Here is a 13,695-nt window from a genome sequence, read left to right on the forward strand (position 1 = left end):
GCCAACCTGAATAAAATTGAGGGGGGGGACAAGTAAGCCCTACTCTGCATAATCAATCATATGACGCGGTGCACGGAGACCATTTGAATGGCAATGCCCATCAACTCTGGGGGCGGACGCCTCAAATATTTCATTGGGGCGGGAGGGGGGGGCGAAGGGACCTCGGCCCCTAGGAGTCCACTTCCTCTTTAAGGGAATGTGTCCTCCCGGCCCAAAGCGCCCTAACCTTTTAACCTTCGAATAAAGTCACCAGGTTGGCGCAGGGGTTTCCCTTTCTGGGAGTCTTCAAGGTGGGGAGGCTCAGCGCGGCTCTAGCTTGGAGCAGGGGGCCGGGCTCACCCAGGCCTGCAAGGCCCCCTCCAATACTCAGCAATATTGGGGGCTGGCTTGTGGCAGGCGAGACCCCTCCGAGACCTCGCTCGGGCGGCGTCCCCTAGCGCAGCGGACTCGTCCAGCGGCCCCGTCTCCTTGCCTGCCTCTGAACTTTTCCTTGTGCGCGGAGGAGGGGCCGGGCTCGCCCCGCGACCTGGAGGGCTTCCCTCTCCTCGAGTGGGCAGGCCGTTGGCGGCGGCTGCAGCGGGCGGAGCCTCCTTCTCCTCCTGCCGCGGACTCCCTCGCCGTCTCGGACTTCTTGCTCGCAGCCGAGGCGCGGCGCAGCGCCGTCTTTGCGCCAGGCTCTGTCCGTCCGTCCCTCCCACCCACCGCCCGTCCGTCTCTCTCCTCCCTCTCTCCGCCACGGCCTCCTGCCCAGATGAGGCTCCGTCCCTTAGCGCTGAAGACCCGCCGGAGCGACGGGAGGGCCGAAGAGTGAGGCAGCAAGGAGCCGCCGCCGGGAAGCACAGGCTGCTGGGAGCCCAAGGCGGGAAAGCCCCGGCGCTGCAGCGCAAGCGGCTCCAGCCACGCTGGAGGTTAGCGAAAGAGCAGCAGCCCGCCGGGCGCGGTAAGGAAAAGCGAGAGGGGCCGCCTGACGCTGCAAAGATCTCCGCAGCTGCCTGGCTGTTAGGACGCTGGCGCCTTCCCCAGCTCTGAGGGAGGACTTGCCTCTTGGGCCAGCGGGGGGGGAGGGGGAAGGGGCCAGCCTGGGCGAGTTGAACAAGGTCGCTCGTGAGGCGACCCTTCTTCTCTCTGCGCTTCAGTCTATTGCAGAAATGGGGGCTGGTGAGTTGCGAGGCTTTGTGCGGAAGGATTGCGGGTACCAAGGGCTGACACTCCGCGCAAATCCCTAGGCTCACGTGAAGCGGGTTATTTCTTTCCCACCTGGATGTAGCTGGAAGGGGGGTGGGGTGGGATCTCTGCGTACGAAGGCAAAGGGAAAGCGGGTAGGTCCTGCAAGCCTTGAAGCCTTTCCCACCTCAGGCTTGGAGCGAGGGAGCGCGTGGCTGCACGAGGCGCGGCGGGTTTCGAGAGGAGCTTGGCGCTGCGGTTTCAAACTTTTTCGGACAGGAGAGAAAAGTGCACCCCCCCCCCGGCATCCGCGCGGCTTTCGGGGTCCTGCCTTTGTCTCTCCCCGACCTCCCCCCTCCCAATGTGGCCTGAAGTTTGGGAGCGAGGCAGACGGAGAGAGCGCTTTCTTCCTTTCAAACCGCTTTCCTGGGGAGGAATCCTGTAGCGATCACAGATCTCGGGGCTTCTCTCCTCGTGCTTTTTCAAAGCCGGAGGGGAAACCTTTCCCGGTTTCCATGCCTCCCTGTCCCTCCTGCCTCCCGTGCTTCCAGGAAAAAAGGCGAAAAGTTTAAGGCCTCGGAGTGAAACGAGATCTGTTGAGAGAGGCGTGACTTCCTCCCTCTCGGTGCTGTTAGCAAGCAGCCGAAAAGGGCCGACGTGGTAGAGAGCGGCTGCAGCAGCATCGCTCCTTGAAAAGGTTAAATGCAGACAGGCAGTGGTGGCCCAGTCTTCTCTTCCCTCACTAGCCCGCCCCCTCAATCGTTGTGGCTTATAATTTTCTCTGTCTCACTTTTCTTCCTACGCTCTTAAAAACATTCATTCGGTTTTGGTCCTGGTGAGGTGAGTCTGCGCAAACAGTTTAAAGAGATGTCTGGGCCCTTTGATTTTTTCCGCGGTGAAAGTTAGGCAAGTTTAAACAAGAGCAGCCTTCACCTCTTGTGACTTTTTTTCCAAGTACCTCGCGCCTATTATGTGTTGGTTTTACAGCTCGCGGCTGAAAGGTTTAACGATACCATTCCCACTTTCCACAAACATTTGTCTTTCCAGAAATCCAGACTTCCCAAAAGGTAAAATTCTGAATTTTATTGAGGTCAAGACTTTGGCCCTAGTGATGTTAATTGCCTTTATGCTTTACAACCAATATGAATCATAAATATACTTGGGTGATATCCAACTAATGTATACTCAAGACTAGATCCATTGAAATCAGCAGGCTTAAATCCACTGAACATTAAACATCATCCATACTTTGTGTACTCATCTCTGGTCCATTTTCTTGAAAGCTAAATGGAAATCATTTTGAGGCTGTATTCACACAGCAGTTAATTCCATTATCCCAACTATCCCTTAAATGCTAATTTCAGCATTGTATTTGAACTTTTAGGTGTCATAAAAGCCATTTCTGGAAATGTAGCAGAATATAGCACAAGTTTAGCTCTAATTTCAGTGTTATTTCCTTCCAGACTTCATTTGCAAATAATGCAGAAATGGGTGCTATTTTCTGCTGTGTTTCTGGAAGGGTGGAAGTTCAAATAGAATGTGCAAAAATGACAGTTAGGGGAACATTGTGAAAATGGAATAGACTTGTGTGTAAATGCAACCTAGGTAAGTAGACCAGACCAACATGGATGAATTAAAGGTTCTGGAATCTGGAATAGCAAATTCTGTAAGCGTATGTGCTTAAGAATCTGTACAGGACAGAGTGAAATTTGGACACTGTAAATGGGCATGGTTTACAGAGAGAAATGGTTATTTGGTTGTCAAAATTGTTGCTTACTGTTTCAAGCTGTGGCTTCCCTTTGTTGCTTGCTGCACGGTAATCATAAGACCTATTTATAGACTGTGTAGTCCACCCCTGAACATCTTTACTTCCAAGTCCCACTGATTTTAATGGTGCTTACTACTAAGAAATGTCTGTCAGATTGCAATGCAAACTAGGCAAACTGAACAAAGTTGCTCAAACATGCTTGCTTTACATGTTCATCACAGTTTGCTTCTAAAGGCTTTTCTGTCTGGATGTGTCCCATTTTTATTTTAGGTTTTAGTTTTTGCACATGAAGGAAATTTATTGGAAAGGCAAAGAAACACGGGCTATAGAGCGATGGAAAATATTTTGTTGTGGTTCTCAGGTTGATTCTGTGGTTCTTGGACCATTCCTTGGGGAAATCCCCAGCTAGAGATCCATGTCTGTTTTTAGAAAAACTGACAGCCTGTTTTATTTTTAGGCTATTGGGGGAGAAAAGAGAAGATAAAGCTGATTTGATTAGAAGTCCCATTTAAAACAGATGGATTTGTAATGTAATTTTCCAGTGCACTTGATTTGCTTTTATATAATTTCCCTACATCCTTTGGAGATGTGTTACCTCTTAGCATGCTTAGCCGTGTTTTGGGGTTTGTAATATTCACTTCTCCTCTGCATATGATTTGTTGTCATTTGCTTTTGGATATGGGCTTCCTCTTAGAACAGGAATGTCCAACTTTCAAGAGACTGAGATCTACTCACACTATTAAAAAACTGGCACTGATCTACCAAGGTTGTTGAACTTTTTTATGAAGCAATCATTGTTGAGCAGATCGCAATCTACTTGTTGGATATCACTGTCTTAGAACATTTCAGCCAGGATTTTGTAGGGAGACTGATTAAGTTGAAGTGCATCTCTGCAGCAGTGTTGTGCAGAATGCCTCCTCCTTCCTTTTGAAGATCTAAAATTTAAGTGGGGGAGGGGGAATTAAGAACATACATTTGCAATTCTAATCCATGTTAGAAGAGTATAAACCAGTGTTACAAAGTCAGATATATAAGCTAATCACCAAATGGCAGCTTAAACCTAGTTTACAGTCGCTGCAATGCAATGTCTAGGCACCTTTTTCCCAATGAGATTTACTGTTGTTATTATTAGTATTTATTTGATTTCTATGCCACTTTATGTTTTAAAGAAAAAATGCCAAAGTGGTTTACAACACATCAAATAAAACAAATTAAAGCTTTCCCCTTATTTCTTTACCTACTTAATTTATATAGCTGCCCCATAGGACCTGTGAGATAACAGGGTTCAAATCCCCACTTAAGCCAGGAAGCTCACTGGGTGACCTTGGGCCAGTCACAGCCTCTTAATCTACCTCACAGGGTCATTGTACGGATTAACTGCGGGGAGGGGGAACCGTGTACTCCTTGGAGAAAAAGATGGGATATAAATGCAATAACTGAGTTCTTCTGCTTACTTCATTAAGAAAACTGGAGGGGCCAGCCAGATGGAGATGTCAGTCATCAACCTGGCATTCAGAGATCTCCACATTGGTTGCAATTGGATCCACGCTAGTTGCAAATTCACCTGGTGTCAGGGGAATTTTGAGCACTGGTATTTGGAACTAATCTGCAAAAAATTATCAATACCCTCAAACACTTAATTTTAGGTGCTAAGTTATGAACAGCAACAGGTTAAAAATATCTTGTCAAACTTAATTTGATAAATACACCTTTTATAAATAAAGATTTATTCTTCCCCTCAAGCCACTTCTGGGAGAAATGATGGAATATACCTCTGGGGAAATGAATAATTGTTGCATGTTTTCTATACAATTTTATATTTAAAAGCTTTTATTTTAAAATTTTGGTTTGAGGACATATCTCAGTCCATATTTTAGGAACACTAAAGTGCACACATAGCACTGAGGCTGGACATACTTTTGCTCAAGAAGTTTTTCAGAAGTACAAGGGATAAATAACCAGCTTTCCCACTCCTACTCAATAGTGCTTAACTTGCTTACTGTGACATCATGCACTATGAATACATAGCCTTAGGTCAACATCTGTAACCTTCATTGAGGGGAAAGTACACTAAGCTGATGTAAAGCTGTTGATGTATATCACAGCTTGAGTAAAAGGTACATCTCCAACTTTTTTCAACATTATGCAAAGACTACATGTTGTCCCAGGCAGAGTTTGGAATCAAGGCCTGGACTGCATTATCCAGTGGTTATTCTCGATTTCCTTTGCAAGCATTAAGCAGAGCAGCCCTGAAAGCATACCCTCTAACATTTCTCCAATGAAAATAGGGACATCCTCTAGTCTTGGTCTGTCCAGGAACAGAAAGAGCCAATCTTTGGGGAGTTCAGAGGTGTGGAAAAGATGGCTTTGAGTGTGCACTAGTCACTCTGAAAATGCAGGCTTGGGAACATACCGTATATACCATGCATACTAGCATGTGTTCAGAGTGCCTTTTCCCTGTAATCCACTTAAGCACTGATCTAGACATTTGAAGGAGTTCCATGCTCCTTTTCTCTGCTTTTTTTTTTTTTAAAGCAAAAGGATCCTACGTAGGCAACAAATCTTAACTGGAAGAAAAGCAGGAAGGGAGGGGCTACTTAATTCTAGGTTCCACATTTGCTTTGCATCTCAAAATCACTCCCCTCCCCAAGCTGCTTGATTTTAACCTATGTGGGGGAGCAGCTTTCTCCCTGCAGGGAGGAAAGCAATTTGGAGAGCATGGCTTTGAGTTGGTGGCCGGAGAGGAACTTGTTCAGGAATGGGACTCAAACTTTCTTCAAGAGAGTTTTTGCTTTCCTCTCTGCAGCACTTGACCTCACCCTGAATGAGACAATAGTAGCATGTAGTGGCACAATTTTACTCTGAAGAGCACTGATTTTCTCAACAAAGTAACATATAATGGTGCAGGCTACTGTAACCTGTGCAGGCAGTGGAGTAGTCCATATGTAATCTGGTCTTAGCCAGGAACATCATTCCTCCACTACTTAACCTAGTGGGGAGCTCAGTGGTAGAATGTCCAGTAGATACTTGTCCAGCAAAAACCCCTGTATGAGCAACTCCTTGGAACACCAAGAGCAGGCATGCCTGTTAAACTGCTGAGAAAGAGCATCTATGAAATAGGTCTCAACCCTTACCTTTTGCCACTGTCGCCCCTCTGCCAGTTGCCTCCAGCCATTTCTTCCTTTGAAATTGCAAGTGTCTAATAAAGTACCTTGTGAGTTGTAGGATGTTATCTATCCCATTGCTGCTCATTGTAATGTTGGCAATAGCTTTGCAAATGCCTAAAAAATTATTAGCCCACCAACCACATGAGGTTGCATGGGCAGACTGAGTAATGGCTCTGGTAAGCTGATAGATGGTAAGGAATTGTTGCTTACCTCGGTCCAGGCTGCATTGCAGGTGTGACCCTGTCAACCCATAACTTAGCAACCATTTATTTCTTGTGTCCTTGCATAAAGCAAAGTCATTTCACTGCTGTTAGATAGCTATGGGTTTAGATGTTTTAATGTTTTATGGTGTTTGCATTTTTATAATCACAGTATTATTTTATTATACAATGAGACGCTGCTCTTGGATTTAAAAGGCAGGGGCATATAAATGCTTCTAAAGCAAACATTGGAAGGCACACAGTTCTATTTAGATCTTTATCAGGAAGCAGAAGGAAACAGAAAGTTAAATGTGTGAGCAGAGTAGTGAGTCAAATACTGAAACGGCTGAAACAGGACAAAAATTGACAGTAGAAAGCAGAGGGAGAGGCACACTAAATGAAACTGTTGTAAAGACAGTATGAATAATAGAATTGTAGAACTGTAAAGTTGGAAGGGACTCCAAGGGTCATTTAGTCCAAATCCCTGCAATGCAAGAATCTCAACTAAAGCGTCCATGACAGATGGCCTTCCGATCTCCTCTTAAAAGCCTCCGAGGAAACAGAGTCCACAACCTCATGAGCAGTTCCACCATCAAACTGCTCTTACTTTCAGGAAGTTCTTTCTGGTGTTTAGTCAGAATCTCCTCCTTTCATGTAACTTGAATCCATTGGTGCAGGTCCTACACTTTGGAGCAAGAGAAAACAAGCTTGCTCCACCTTCCATGTGACAGCCCTTCAGATATTTGAAGATGGCTATCATATATCCTCTTAGTCTTCTCCAAGCTAAATATACCCAGTTACCTCAAACCCTTATAACATTTGGTTCCCAGGCCCTTTATCATATTGATCACCTTCTGAAGACAGCCCTGTTTAGAGAAGTTTTTAATGTGTGACATTTTAATGTATTTTTAATGTTTGTTGGAAGACACCCACAGTGGCTGGGGAAACGCAGTCAGATGGCCAGGGTACAAATAATAAATTATTATTATTCATCTGCACAATATCCTTCTTAAATTGTGGTGTCCAGAACTGGACACAGTACTTCAGGTATGGTCTGAGCAAGGCAGAATAGAGTGGTATTATTACTTCCCTTGATCTAGACACTATCTATACGTCTGTTGATACAGCCTAGAATAGCCTGATCTTTTTTTGCTGCTGCATCACACTGTTGACTCATATTAAGCCTGTGGTCTACTAAGAGCCCTAGATCCACAAAAGCTCATGGTTGGTTACCTGTATATGGAACTCAGCATCTGAGATCCTCCTCCTTGTCCTTCTTCTGAAAAAGCAAGTTTCCAGACCTTATGTATGTAACAAAGATGCAGGTCACAAGTGTGCACACTAGGCAGTGTCTGTAGTAGTCAGTAGTCAGCCTGGGGCTTGGCTGAAAACTAGAGACCTTGCTACATAGGATTTTGCTGTTAGTAGAATTTCCAGTGCCCAGGATCTAAAGCTTTAGTTTCCAACACCCCCACTTTCCTTCACTGATATCTGTTAGAAGCAGGAGGGTTATGCAAGTTCAGACAATCTATCCAAGGACATAGAATTTGTTTTTTTAGGTTAATTCTCTTCATTTCTTCAGCATACGCAGTCCTGTCCTTGGTGCAAAGGAAAGCTTTGTATGGTAGACAACTCTTCTGATCATTACAAACATTACAGAGATATTTGTTCTTTTGGAAAGGAAGTTCATGTGCTATACAAGCTGACATTTATGGATTTGTATTCCCTTCTTGACATATAGTGGTATGGAGAGTTTGGCATGCTGGCTGAAGCCAATGAGAGATTTAAGGATGTAATCCTAAGGCATTAGTGAGTGGGAGCTGAAGGCAGTTAGATGAGAAATGAGGGCAGAGGAGTGAACTCTGTCCTTTTGCAGGGTTTCCCCCGCTTCTTCATCAGCTGTCTCCCATTGGATTCTAGCTTTCCCTTGGTTCTGCCTTTGCAGACCTCACTCTTAACCCTACTAGCATTTATTTATTTTAACAATTTATATATCTTTGATTTCTCTGAAAGAGAATGAAAGAGTAGAAGGAACAGAACAAGTCCTTAAACCTGATGTACCTTCAAAATTAGTAAGAACAAATTCAAAATTGGGGCTCTCACATTGATAGGGCAGGTCCTTAACACTGTGTGTGCAGTGTGGGAATCATCACATTAACTCACCCTTCTCTGATGTACATCAATGGACTGCAATAGGGCTGCAGAACCTGTAAAAAAAAAAAAGTATTTTCAGAGCTGAAAAGGTAGCAAATTTTCAAGCTGCAGACAGTGTTCGAAATTCCCATTGTTTTAGGTGCATTTTGCGACAGGGCATTTCCATAAGCGCGTGTTCAATATTCCCATTGTTTTAGGCGCATTTTGCGACAGGGCATTTCATAAGCGCAAGCAGTTTTTGACCTCTGGGAGCAGTCCTGCACCTAAGATTTCTGATTAAAACTCAGAGTGGAAGGAAAGGAGGACCTTTTTTTTTTTTTTGCTTCCCCCCTTCCAGCTACTCTCTGAAGACTGGAGAAGAGACCCTCCTAAGGATATTAGGGGGAGTGGGCAGGGTAAGGACTAGACCATGTGAAAGATGAACATAATATTTTAGCTGCAGTTCATTCATTTTCAGCTTTGTATTCTTATTATTAAAAAAGTGTGCCTAGACATTCTGTTGTTGTGCCCATAACCTAGGTTTAAGGTGCCATTTAGCTCCTAGCTTTCATATCTCAGTTTCTAACACTGGCTGCAGATCCAGAAACTTTTCTTGTCTTTCAGCACTAAAGGTTAATCCAGTAAGAAGAATCTGCTAATCTTTCTCAGGGGTCAGCAAAGTTTTTGTTGCTTGGGCCAGTTCATGGTCCCGCAGACGCTGCGGTGGGCTGGAGTGTTCGCGTGCGCACGAACATGCATATGTTATTTCTGGCACAGAGGAGGTGTGCGCAGCTTCCAATTGACTGCAGGAGCTTCCTGCAGCCAATGGGAAGCTGGCCAGCATCACGGAAGGCGGTCCCCTCAGTATTCTGAGATACAATATACAGGTAACTCACAATTTGCACGCATTTAACTTGTGGACATTCAGCTTTATGTGTTTGGCAATTATTTTTTCTATCAAAAGGGTGAGGCATCCGTGAAAAAAGACTTTGGCAATCCCACCCATCATGGAACCCAATGCGTTTTGACTATACATTATTTGGCTTTATCCGCTACCCCCAGAATATAATCCACATGTAAGCTGAGAGTTGCCTGTACAGCCTCAAAGAAGGGCAGTGGGGCAGGCATCTGCTAACTGTTAGGGAAGCTTACCTCCTGCAGTTTGTGGAGTAATTGCCTTTTGATAAGAGGGAAGTGTTATGAGAATGAGGTGAGAAATGTTTCATAAAGCTGCTGGTCCAAGAATTAATTATTTGAAGTCTTTTCCATTAATATGCCTTATGGCACTGGTTCTCAACTGGTGCATGGGGATGCATCAGTGGGTTGTGGCATGACCCAAGGTGGGTCTCAGCAGGAGCACTACCATCATGTGAAGATGTAGTAAAAGATTGAGAAATGGGTCTGCCAATGCATGTTTGAGTTAAACATGGGTTATGGGTCTAAAAAGTTTGAAGATGCCTTATGAAGACTGGAAGCGCTTATACTCTTGAGTCAAGCTTTCTAAGCAGGTCGGTTCAAGGTAAAGAGTGGTATTGTGGGAGACAGTTATTAGCTGTAAGCTGGCATGCCAGTGGTGTGAAGGGACAGGGTTGTGAGACCTCACGGAGGGTAAGAATATCCACGTCTACTAATCTAGATGGCTATGTTCTACTTCCTGAGTCAGAGGCAATAGGCTTCAGGATGCCAGCTGCTGGTAATGGCATGTGCTGTTGTGCTCAGGTCCTGCTTGCGAGTTTCCCACAGGCATCTGGTCGGCCACTGTGAGAACAGGATGCTAAATTAGATGGGCTATTGGCCTGACCCAGCAGGTTTTTCTTCCAGCAGAGCCTAATGGAACAGGCCAGTGACCCATCTAGTCCAGCATCCTATTCTCACAGTGGTTGATCAGATGTCTGTGGGAAATTGGCAGGCAGGATGTGAGCACAAGCGCCCTCCCCTTCCTATGGTTTCCAGCAACTGGTATTGAGAAGTATTGCTACTTCCAGCTGTGGAGGCAGAGCATATAGCTGTTATGGCTAGCATGTTCTTATGAGTCCCTTCTGTATGACATAGAGAGGTAGGGCTCATTATTGAGACGGATGAATGAACAGAGCCCTTCCTTTCTCTTCCACCTTATTGTTGACTCACAGTTGTTAGTAAACCTGATACCTCTGACATGCTGCTGTTCACTTGCCCCTGTTTATTTTTCTTTACGGCGCTCTCATGCTTTCACAGGACTGCAGGCTTTGAATTTCCAAAGGCTACAAGGCTATGCTGGAAAATAAAATGGACTGTGTGACTTATCTCGTGATGGTATTCCATGTCTTGTGACCTTTTGATGTTTTCCTTAGCCCTTCCGCTCTCAGAGTCTTACGATTACATTGGAATTTTAGCTTTTATTTATTTTTTAAACCCAGCTTTTCCAGAAAAACTAGACGCTCAATAGAGAGAGCATTTCTTAAAAATAAAAAGATACCTTCCTGTGTTAAAGGTAAAGGTAAAGGTACCCCTGCCCGAGCGGGCCAGTCTTGACAGACTCTGGGGTTTGTGCGCCCATCTCACATCTATTGGCCGGGGGCCAGCGCTGTCCGGGGACACTTCCGGGTCACGTGGCCAGCGTGACAACGCTGCTCTGGCGAGCCAGAGCCGCACACGGAACGCCGTTTACCTTCCCGCTGGTAAGCGGTACCTATTTATCTACTTGCCCCGGGGGTGCTTTCGAACTGCTAGGTTGGCAGGCGCTGGGACCGAGCAGCGGGAGCGCACCCCGCCGCGGGGATTCGAACCGCCGACCTTTCGATCGGCAAGCCCTAGGCGCTGAGGCTTTAGCCCACAGCGCCACCCGCGTCCCTGCCACCTTCCTGTGTTACTGAGCTATAATCCTAAAGGGGTAATGCTAGTAGGTTATATGCCTGAGCTTGTAAAGTGACACTGTTGAAACTGGTGTCAGCTGGAGATATGTTATAATTGAAACACAGACTACAGTGTGCTTAATTTCATTGAAATCAGTGATCTTAAAAGCATATTTAATTTAGCATGGCATGCTGTCCATTTTAAAGGCGAGACATTTCTCCCATTTCTTTATAGTGCGGGAACCCATGTTTATGCAAGCATAACATGAAAATCCCTTTCTTGTTATTATTATTTTTTGTATTAAAAATTTTAGAAGCCTTTTGCAATTGAACTGAACTACAGTTAAGAACCAGGATGTGGTTGTAGCTGGTGGCATTGAGACAAACATGTGACTAAGCTTAGTTACTTTGCATATGGTGCAAAACTTCGGGGATATATAGATGGCTGAAAGGAAAGACATGCTACGTATGATATTACCATAATGCCGTTAGACAAATCTATGGTGTGACCACAATTAAGAGTACAGTCGTACCTTGGAAGTTGAACGGTATCCATTCCGGAAGTCCGTTCGACTTCCAAAATTTTCGGAAACCAAAGCGCGGCTTCTGATTGGCTATAGGAAGCCAATCAGAAGACGCTGAAGCCCTGTTGGACGTTTGACTTTCAAAAATAGTTCGTAAACCAGAACAGTCACTTCCGGGATTGCGGCGTCCGGGAGCCAAAACATTCAAGAACTAAGCTGTTTGAAAACCAAGGTAGGACTGTACTTTGTACAGTTCTGGTTGCCTCACCTCAAACAGGATATTGTAGAGTTGGAAAAGGTTCAAAAAAGGGCCAAGAAAGTGATCAAGGGGATGGAGCGACTTCCCTATGAGGAAGGGTTGCAGCCTTTGGAACTTTTTAATTTAGAGAAAAGGCGAACAAGAGGCGGCGTGATAGAAGATTATAAAATTATGCATGACATGGAGAAAGTGGACAGAGCTCGGGGGACATCCAGTCAAGCTGGATGTTGGAAGATTTAGGGCAGATAAAAGAAAGTACTTCTTCCTGCAGTGCATAGTCAGACTGAGGAGCTCGCTCCCCCAGGAGGCAGTGGTGGCAACCAACTTGGATGGCTTTAAAAGAGGACCAGATGAATTCATGGAGGAGGAGAGGGCTATGGATGGCTACTAGCCATGGTACTGATGCTCTGTCTTCTCATTTGGAGCCAGCAATGCTTCTGAATGCTAGTTTCTGGAAACCATGAGAGAGGCAAGAGTGCTCTCGAGCTCATGTTCTGCTCCCTGGTTTCCTGCAGGCATTTGGTTGGCCACTGTGAGAACAGGACGCTGGACTAGGTGGAGCACTGACCTGATCCAACAGACTGTTCTTGTGGAAGGTGATTTGAAGAAAGAAATACAGTGGTACCTCAGGTTAAGAACTTAATTCGTTCTGGAGGTCCGTTCTTAACCTGAAACTGTTCTTAACCTGAAGCACCACTTTAGCTAATGGTGCCTCCCACTGCCGCCGCCACGCGATTTCTGTTCTCATCCTGAAGCAAAGTTCTTAACCCAAGGTACTATTTCTGGGTTAGTGGAGTCTGTAACCTGAAGCATCTGTAACCTGAAGCCTCTGTAACCTGAGGTACCACTGTAGGCACATTCTAAATCCACCACTTAAACCGTGCTTGCATGTTACAGGAGAAAGACAGAACTTCCAACTGCAGTTCTAGATTGAGCACAGTGAGAAGCTCTTACTCCCACCCCAGTTCCCAATCCTAAAGGCTATGGTACGCTGTTGGATTTCACCCTTGACTTGAACATTTCAGCTACTTATCAGGCAGGGTTTTTAAAAAAATGAATATTGTACCAGCTTGTATCAGGGCAAGAACAGAAGGGGAATCTAAGCTATTCTGGCCTTGTTTCAGTCTTGATTAAAATCTGTCCTCTGAAAGCGCTGTTAGCTTGCAGGGATGGAGAATCGCCACACAGATGCCAATGGAGGATCTTCTCCAATGCCAACTGCACCTTCAAAACAGAAGTTTTCATCAGGACTTCAGCAGGCTAGGAAGGATTGCCTGCTCCGATTAGTTATCTCACACAAGCACACTGGCAATGCAAGTTGCATGGGAAAAAAACATGTTGCAAGTTAGGTGGAAAAGCACATTTAACTTCAAGTATAGTCTAGGTTTGAGTGTTGGGAGTATGAGATGTCTGTGTAAAGAGAGTGGTATGTGTTGGAAAGCAAAGTAGGTGCAGAAAGGATTTTTAAAAAAGCTTGTTTCATGGGTTTCCACTTAATCAGTCCTTCTTTTTAAAATTATTTGTTCTTTAAATAGTTGTCAATGTAGCATGGCTGAATGTCATTTACAGTGCAATCCTACCCATGTTTGCACAGAAGGAAGGGTCGTTTAGTTCAATGTGATTTGCTACCAGGCCACTGAATATAGGAT

The 13,695-nt window shown here is 45.2% G+C and overlaps 1 protein-coding gene across 1 annotated transcript in view; it reads left to right on the plus strand.

The window, feature by feature from the left end:
* The first annotated feature begins 767 nt into the window (after positions 1 to 767).
* Positions 768 to 13,695, plus strand: part of ST3GAL6 (ST3 beta-galactoside alpha-2,3-sialyltransferase 6) — a 47,049-nt gene continuing 34,121 nt past the window's right edge. Inside the window, exon 1 of the mRNA XM_082221035.1 lies at positions 768 to 908. The gene's annotated coding sequence lies outside the window, so the exon portion shown is untranslated. The remainder of the gene's footprint in view (positions 909 to 13,695) is intronic.

Source organism: Podarcis vaucheri, assembly GCF_965113315.1.
Source record: "Podarcis vaucheri genome assembly, chromosome: 4".
NCBI classification, from domain to species: Eukaryota; Metazoa; Chordata; class Lepidosauria; order Squamata; family Lacertidae; genus Podarcis; species Podarcis vaucheri.